The sequence below is a fragment of the Saimiri boliviensis genome, chromosome 3 (assembly GCF_048565385.1).
Source record: "Saimiri boliviensis isolate mSaiBol1 chromosome 3, mSaiBol1.pri, whole genome shotgun sequence".
In the NCBI taxonomy this organism is placed as follows: Eukaryota; Metazoa; Chordata; class Mammalia; order Primates; family Cebidae; genus Saimiri; species Saimiri boliviensis.
Window position 1 is genome coordinate 153,378,464 of NC_133451.1, and position 9,610 is coordinate 153,388,073.

The 9,610-nt window shown below is 32.5% G+C and overlaps 1 pseudogene; it reads right to left on the reverse strand.

Moving 5' to 3' along the window:
- Nucleotides 1–1,210: 1,210 nt before the first annotated feature.
- Nucleotides 1,211–1,796, reverse strand: LOC141583881 (tubulin beta chain-like; annotated as a pseudogene).
- Nucleotides 1,797–9,610: the final 7,814 nt, after the last annotated feature.

Below are 9,610 nucleotides of genomic sequence, written 5' to 3' on the forward strand. Positions count from 1 at the left end.
AATGCTAACTAATGGCTCTCATCAGCTGACAGGAGTAGGTGCCAGCGTTATCACTTCCTGAAGCTCACCTGACTTCCAGATTTCTTCAACTGCATGGAAGAATATACAGTAGACCCTTAAACAGCATGGTTTTTAACTGCAGGTGTGCTCTTTTGTGTGGATTTCTATCTCCCTCTGCTACCTTGAGACCAGGAAGTCAACTTCTCCTTTTCCTTCTCCTCTTCAGCCTGCTCAACAAGAAGACAAGGATGAAGATTTTTGTTATGATTCATTTAAACTTAATGAACAGTAAATATGTTTTCTCCTACTTATGATTTCCTTAATAACATCTTTTTCTAGCTTACTTTGTTGTAAGAATACAGTATAAAATATATACAACATTTCTTAAAAGTATTAATTATTTACATTATTGGCAAGACTGCTGGTCAATAGTAGGCTCTTGGTAATTAAGTTTTGATGGAGTCAAGTTTTGTACATGGACTTTCAATTGTGCAGTGATCTGTGCTCCTAACTCCTGCTTCATTCAAGGGTCAATTTTACTTCCATTATAATTTGAGAATGGTGACCTTATGATTTATTATTCGAATTGGAAATGTTCTGAGAATGAAGAAGATGATACCATTAATTCTGTTGAGGTACAAGACCTAACTGAACTTTCCAGGCAAACTGAGATTTATGATCACCCTAAGGGAGCCAGTTTGATTTTGTGATTCTCACTGATACTTAGATTTAGGTAATTCAAATACAATTATATTACACCTGGTAGATCTGTAATTCCAATGCAGATAAGATAAGATCTGAGAATTTATATATGAAGCAGCTAATTGACACCTATATATATATATATATATATATATATATATATATATATATATATAAAAGAAAGCTATAAAAAAGACTTTCTGTCTCAAGGTGGCTTATTAGACCCTATTCCCACACAATGAAACATTTGCTAGAGCAAAGAGTACAAACTGGTAGCCCTATAGATAACTTGTTAGATACACATGTGCTCTGTATGAGTGACAATTTTTTTTTTTTTTTTTTTTTTTTTGCTATGAAGATATTTTATTAGGTCAAACTACTTGCTATGAAAATGCTTTAAAATGCAGCAGAAGATGTAAAGACTCAGAGAAGTGCGTAGTGACAACGGCTATCAGAATACACTAAAAAAATCCACACTGCTTCCCCCTTTACCTAGAAAAGGAAGCTTCTAGGCTACCTCCTCCTCCTCAACATACTCCTCAAACTTCTCAGCTGTGGCATCTTGGTATTGCTGGTATTCCAACACCAAGTTATTAAGGTTGCTCTCAGCCTCGGTGAACTCCATCACATCCATGCCCTCACCCGTGTACCAGTGCAGGAAGGCCTTGCGCCTGAACATAGCTGTAAACTGCTCAGAGATGCGTTTGAAGAGCTCTTGGATCGCTGTGTTGTTACCAATGAAGGTGGCCGACATTTTTAGCCCCCGGGGTGGGATGTCACAGATGGCTGTTTTCACACTGTGAGGGAGCCATTCAGCAAAGTAGCTGCTGTTCTTATTTTGAATGTTGAACATTTTGCTCATCCACCTCCCTCATGGACATGCGACCTCTAAAAATGGCAGCCACAGTTAGGTAGCGGCCACGACGGGGGTCACAGGCGGCCATCATATTCTTAGCATCAAAGAGCTGCTGAGTGAGCTCAGCCACGGTCAAGGCCCGGTATTGCTGGCTGCCCCGGCTGGTCAGTGGGGCAAAGCCGGGCATGAAGAAGTGCAGCCGGGGAAATGGAAGAAATATGTTTAAAGAGTTAAACATATTTATTCCTTAGTCTCTATTTCATACTAATATTTGAAGCTCTGATGATCTAATACTGCTATATGCTATATCTTCCAATTCTTTCTTACTGTAGACTTGTTTTATTTCATGTTTTATAATTTGGGATTATGAACTAATCCTACCTGTGAGAAACCTGTCTCCTCCAGGGCCAGTTTGCTTTTACTACTGCCTGTGTGCCAGACATATCACTGGCCTGGGGCCATATTTTATTTTAGATTTTTGTCTGCAGAGTGCCAAGCATGTTCCATACGGATCATATAAATGTAAATCCCAATTTCTAGGTTTATAGTTATAAATTCTAAGGGGATATTTTAAGATAAGAACCGGAATACTGCTCCAGGGTAATGGCATCATAAATTCATGCACAAATCTTCTAGATTTTTGTCCCTAGAAAGTAACTCTAATTTCTTAAAGGCTCAGAGAGCCATTTAAACATATCTTGATATCTAGTCATTTGGAACTTTCAGGATACTTGTTTTTATATTGCCAAAGCCAGAAATGAAAGTTGGTATTTAAATTGAATGAATTAAATCTTCATCTTAAATAAGACTTGAGAGTGGAAGAAAAACCTAAAAAGATATCATGTCAAACACTCACTCAATTTATATTACCAGGTGATGGTCGGGCAATGAATAATTTAGCTCTAAGGTTTTCATGATCAACTTGAATTTATCCAGACTTACTTTTGTAATTAGAATAATACTACAAATGGCATGGAGGTTGCAAAACCAAAGAAATGTAGAATGAGTATGTGAGTGTGTAACATAATATCTATTATGTGTCATCTAAAATTTGTGAGTTTTTTTATTTTATTACAGCATGGAAACAAAGGAGATAATATTGCACCTAACCAGAGAGAAAATATAAGGTTGTTCCCTACAGAAAGAAGAAAAATTTTAATTTCTTAATACCATAACTGAAATTAGAAGATGATGGAGTATCATCTCCTTTGTTTTAAAACTATTATAGAAGGCAATATACCAAAAAAATAGCTAGATATATTTTTATTTATATTCAAAGGCACAAAAAATTATTGTCACATAATCGAACACTCAAAAGGGAATCCACTTTTCTGTTTATTCTTGAATAAATATTCTAGAATGCATACTACATACAAATGGCTTATTAATAAAACTTATATACTAATGCATAGGATAATTATATTATCAGAGAATACATATGAAAGAATATAAACAAAAATATAAGTCAGAAATAAAGTGATAAAGAGGCCTAAAAGTTTAATTCACTGAAACATTTAACAATGGGGAGGTACATTAAAAATCTGATAAAATTAATATATTGCCACCTCAGACAGATGGCAGGTTTATCATAGGAGCAAATAAAAGTTGCCAGTTGACTCAGACTACCTAAGATTCATAGCCTGAATCTTAATTGTCAGCTAAAGAAGATATTGTTTCTGTAGTTGATAATTAGTGTAATCATCACTGCAAGAACCAATGAAAGTGTAACTAAACGTCTTAGTTACTTTGACTATAAGTTATTTTTCAGGTATCATATTTTCAGAAAAACATATACATCAAATCATTGATGACTGATGAATGAAATTAGGCTATTTGCATAGCATAAAATAAAGACTATTTTGAAGCCTTTTTATTTCCTGAAAATATGGCTGGGACAGAAAATTTTAAAAGGCAACAAAAAATTACTCTGTACGCAACATATTTCAAATTATTTAAATGAGCATGTTGGGCATGGAGAAAATGGCATTACAAATAACTAGATAACTTGAATTTTTATTCATATTTTTGGTTCTATTTTCCAGGTTTTCTATTATTTTAATGACATGAAGATATTATTTTAAATAATATGTCTCTTGTGTTGCTGGAAAAATTGCTTTTTCTTATTTTTAAGACAAAATATTGTTCACTTCAGCCAAAATATGCTATAGTAACAAGTGACTCAACAGTTTAAAAATACTAAAACATTATTTTCTGCTCTTACTATGGATAGCTCCCTTGAGGGCCACCTGCAACTCCATTCCATGTCAGAACGAGCAGAGAAACAGACACTAACGAAGCCGACTCTGTAAAGCTGACTCCAGATTGCTAATCTAGAGGGAGAAAGGAAAGTCCCATGGAAAACTCCATGCTGACTCCTAGAAATTCTGCTCAGAAGTGACATATGTAGCCTCAGCTCACTTTGGAGTATCTCCTTTCATAGAAAAATAGAAATGAAAACAATCATAAACATTATGTCATCAAAATCCTTAAATTATAAATGTAATATATTTTTTAAAAATGTTTTTTTATGTTTTTTTCCCATAGAAAAATAATATTACTACAGTAGGCAGCAGTGTAAGATGACTCCCAAGATTCCTGCTCTGTGCTATGTGAGCTCTCCATAATCTCCATCCCTTATTAGGTAAATAGCATTTGTGTGTAGGTTGGAATATCAATTATGTGATTGTTCTGTGTCATATGGCAAAAGTGTTTATTTCAGACTCATTTAAAGTTCCTAATTCTTTGATTTTGAGTTAATCAGAAGGAGTTCATCCTGAGAAGCCTGACCCAGTCAGGTGAGCCCTTAAAAGGTTTGAAAGAATTGAAGGCAGGGAAGTTTTACTGCTGGCCTTGATGTAGCAAACTGCCATGTTGTACAGAGGGATACACGCCAGTTAATGGGAGCAGCCCAGAGTAGCTATCAGCCTTTGGCTGATAGCCAGAAAGTGGGGATCTCAGTCCTAAAGCCAGAAGAAACTGGATTCTGTCAACAACCAAACAGCTTGCAAAGAAATTCTGAGCCACATATGATATGGGAGTCCCTAAGCAGAGAATCCAGATACTGTATATCCAGACACATAATACATAGAAGAAATGGTTTGATAATAAATGGGGATTGTTTTAAGCAACTTAGCTTTTTGCATTTGTTAGGCGGAAATATGTAGCTAATACAATTACCCTGAAGACATACGTAATATTAATAATATTAACACTAGAAATAATAGCAAAAATTAACAAGAAAAATCATAATATCTATTTTATGTATGTGATATGGTGGCTAAACTTCTATCAGATTATGCACTAACACACTGTTTTATTAACATCAACTAATTAAAAAATATGTACTGTTTTATTTTGTTTAATAAACTAAAGAATGCTTGTGAGTTAGAGAAAATAACCTGTGACTTTATTTTACTAACACCTACAGCAAATTTACTCACATTTTATTTCCTTCTTGCTTTTAATTAAGGTTGTAATCATTTAAAATTTGTTTTGAACTTGTTAAACAACACAACAGCTTATTTTTTCAATGTTAAATAAAATGAAAAGAAAGTCATACTAATTTTAGCTATATAATTTTTATTTATAATGTATCTTTCATTTACATAAAATGAATAATATTTAACACACAAAAAAGTTATTACATACACACAAATGGCATCCTACTTCTGTTTAGGAAGAAAAAAGCTGGAATAAACACCATTTCCACCATAACAATAAGAGGAAAGTCTGTAAAATCAAAACTTAAAAAAAAAATTATCAATGAAGTGATGTCATAGAGCAGTCAATCAGATTGGAATCTAAGAAAAGACATATGCCTCCAATGAAAGAGGAGAAAAAAAAAGAAAACACACACACACACATACAAAGGAGTATAGGACTGCTGTATAAGCAGATGAGTGAAATTCAGCCACAATTTTTAAACAAATTTCTAGGGGTCAGTTGTGTACTAGCATGAGAATATGGAAGCCCTGAGAACAGCAGTCTGCATCCACTGGTAAGTTTTTTTCCACAATCCTTTACAGAGAGCATATGTGAAAGACTGAGGGCAGGAAAAAAAAAATAAGAGAAAGTTTTCATTTTTAAATCATATGCAAATTAAGTAGTATCGGCCTGTAGAAAGAGTGCAGCAGCTGCTCCAGAAAAAGCACAAATCCCTACCTGGGTACTTTTGCTCTATGGAATTAAAGAATGAAAGAGCTGTGGAAGGGCAGCAAGCTTTACTATACACAGAGCAAGAATCCACACCAAGGGAGAGAAAAGGAAGGCAATTCTCTAACACTCAAGAGAGCAGGAAACCATTCTGGGTCAGAGCAATAGGGATCTTCCATTGATGCAGACGGAACAGAATAACAGAGAAGGCCCCACACCAGATACCTAAGTGTTGTTTAAAACTGAGTCTATTCAGGACGACAACAAATAGCCCCCTCATATTATCCTTCACCACGCACTTACTAAAGACCAACAAAATTACACTGGGGTAGGAGAGAGATTGGGAAGAGAGACAGTTCTAAGGGAGAGTTGTCAAGGAAAGCATAAAGGTGATGGAAACACAGAAATTGAGGAAAACTCACTGGCAAATCATTCTTCACCGTAAGCACAAAGTAATTCTAGAGACATTTTGATCTGTAGAAACCATGATGGTAGTAATGGCACAAAATAACTGAAATTCTATTGAACTCCAAAATGATTAAACCTCAATTGCCAAAGACTTAGTCCAAAATAGATTTGTAACAGTTTTGGCTCAAAACATTGTTTATGTCTCAAAATACCCTATATATTATTTATACACATAAAAAAAAATTGACAAATAAAAATAAATGTACACACAAACCCAAAGCATGAAAACATTATCAGAGACAAAACAATCAAGAAAATAAAAGCTACATATAACCCACATGTTGGAAATATTAGAGAAAAAATTTAAAATAACTATCACTAATATATTAAAGGCTCTGCATGAACAGATGATGAATTTTACAACAGAGATGGAGCATTTAAGAAAGAGTGAAACTGAAATGTTAATAACAACACATTAACAGAAAAAAAAATTGATGTGCTTTTCAGTAAACCTGACAACAGCTAATAAAAGAATTAGTAAATTTGAAGATAGGGCAATAGAAATTACCAAAACTGAAAAATAAAGAGAAATGAGTTAAAAAACAAATACACCTACACAAAGATTATGTAGTACTGAATTATCTAACAAACTTATTTACTAATACTAACAAACAAACTTGTTTTTGTAATCCCAGGGAAAACAGAGAAAAGGCAAGAAAGAGAAGACAACATATAGAAAAACAAACAAACAAACAAAAAAAAACATAAAAAAACTAGAAGAGATAATGGTTAAAATTTGTTTTTTAAACAAATACAAAATTTCAAACACAAACCTAGAAATGTCAGAGAATATCAACCTGGATAAATATCAGTAGAATACATACCAGCATACATATCTACACAATTCTTTAAAAATTACTGAAAAATTAAATTTAAATATATATATATATATATATATATATATATATATATATATATATATCTGGAGAGAAGCCAGAGAGAATAGTACATATACAAAATATAGATAAGACTTATAAAAATTACAAAGAGGAAATAAATTTATATATCGCTCATTATATAACAGTTATATTATTCAATGAATCCCTTAGTTTTTCTCAAAAATGGAAATTGTTCAAAAGGATGGGATTTATAATGATTTTTAATAAATGAGTCACCCTCAATATGATTTCAGTAGCTAGTTGAAATTGCCCATGACTAGAGTCTAGGTGATACGAAATATACCTCCTAAGGAAATACAACAAATATACACAGTCTGATTCTAACATATTTGCTTATAACTTCAATAAAATTATTTTTTAATGCATAGTCTCTGGCATGAACCCAAAGCATTTCCAAATGTTACCTCATAAGATCCTAGAAAACAGCAAAGTAGGTTGATAATATTATTCCCATTGTGTAAATTAAAGATGGAAGCTTAGAGGGGTATAACTGTGAGCACAACAAACCATGAGGTAATAACGGAGGAAGAATTCCTGACTTTGCCTCTAACATATTCATTCTTCTCAAATAATCTATAAAAATGTTTCTTTTAAAATATTATCAAATTTTTATTTAAATATGTCCCTTTGGACAAATGTATTATTGTGGAAATCTCAAAGAGCTTTCAATTTAAGTAACTCCGTTTAGCAGTTTGGATGATACTTTCCACTAACGATCTTCTAAATCCGTACCATGAACTGTAAGCAAGCTTCCAAAACAATCTTTACCAATTCAGGCCATGATAAGTTCATACCGCTTTTGGATCACCTCTTCCTATGAGATAGAAGTGTCTTCCCATGGTATGAAAGAGGTATGGGTCCTTTCCCAGTTGAAAAAGGCTTACATTTGTGAATTAGGTAAGATAAACTGTAGGGCACTTGAACGTCATTTTAAGTGTAAAAGGAGTTTTGGAAACGGCATAACTTGCTTTCAGTATCGTATTATTCCTAGGTTACAAGAATCAAAATGTTGTGGTTCATATAAGGTGTATCTACTATTGTGGATAAGCATAACAGAATCACCAATCCAGATAATTTAAGAAGAGGGTCACAATATTACTTCTATTATCTCACAGTGAATTTACATTAAATATACTTAATTAATTATATTCTTTTTATTATATTAGAAACATTTGTGATTTTAATTATGCTTTTTAGCTGTCCCCTCCAAAATAAAACTAATTATATTATGAAATGGAGTAAAGCTGTATTTCATGAAAAAGAAGGAGGTATACTTAGAATCAAGAGATATTGTTGAATTATTTTTTCCTCAAGTTTCATAATTACATGCAGTGTGAAATTATTTCCTATTTAAAGCTTAATTTTCATTATTCATTAGTCTAAATTATTTTAAAAGTAAATAATATACAAATAAATAGATTTTTCTAAAAGCAACAAATATCATCAATGCCTTCCTTATTTACATAAAAGAAGTATGTTACTTAATGTTTTCAAAAATAATATAAATGTTCAAATATAAAATTTAAAAATAAACTTAGTGGACACAATTGATAGAATTTTATATGTATAATTATAAAACATTTTCAAACATTCCTTACCAAATATTGCTCTATGCAAGTTACTGTGTTAATATTCTTCAAAAAAAAATTAGTTGTAATCCTTATTAGAATACTGAGATGCAGGTATTGTTATACTCATTTTATAGGTGAAGAAACTGAAGACTCCATGAGATTTAGAAACTTTTCCAAGTCACCCAGAAAATGAAAGATTCATATATGACTCCAAAACATTTAAAGGTGAGAAAATCTAAGGAGACAGAAATTATTGCAATTAAACATAGTAAATGTATATACTTTATACATGTGTATATATGTGTAGTTCAGAGAGCAGCCACTTAAATTGCGATTCAGAAACATCTTTTCTCTAATCCCTGTTTCATTTCCATGTTAATTATCTCTAAATGTGATGGGTTTATGGATAATTTTCCTTATCCTTTTGTATGTCCTTAGAGTATCTTTTAAAACTCTGTACTGAGCATGTATTATTACTACATGTAATCATTATAATAAGTATGCTTAAAACGTGAACAAATGCATAGTAATACAGTTGTGTCTATAATTCCTCAGAATTAGCAGACTTGCACGATTATTTGTTTTATAATAATTTGTTTAACTTCTGAGTTGAAAAGAAAATTTAGTATAGCATTGTCTGCCTCAATGGAGTGGGGGCTGGTTAGAAAAACAAGATAATGTGGAAACAAATAGCTAGATTTTAGCAAGCTACATTTTCAATAACTTCAGATTACAACTTTAACATTGCCTAACTATGCCAGGCCATTTGATTGCAAGTACACCTAGAGGAAGAGACCTCAATGCCTGAAGCCTCAAAAAATACGGCTAAAAAGCAGACTGAAAGCTCCAGCCTTACCTATAATGACTTAGTAAAATATCAATCTGTAAGCGATAGGAAAAGCAGCATTTTAGCTTAATTACAAATTTCATCACAAAAATATTTTCATAGTTTTTCTTCTTAA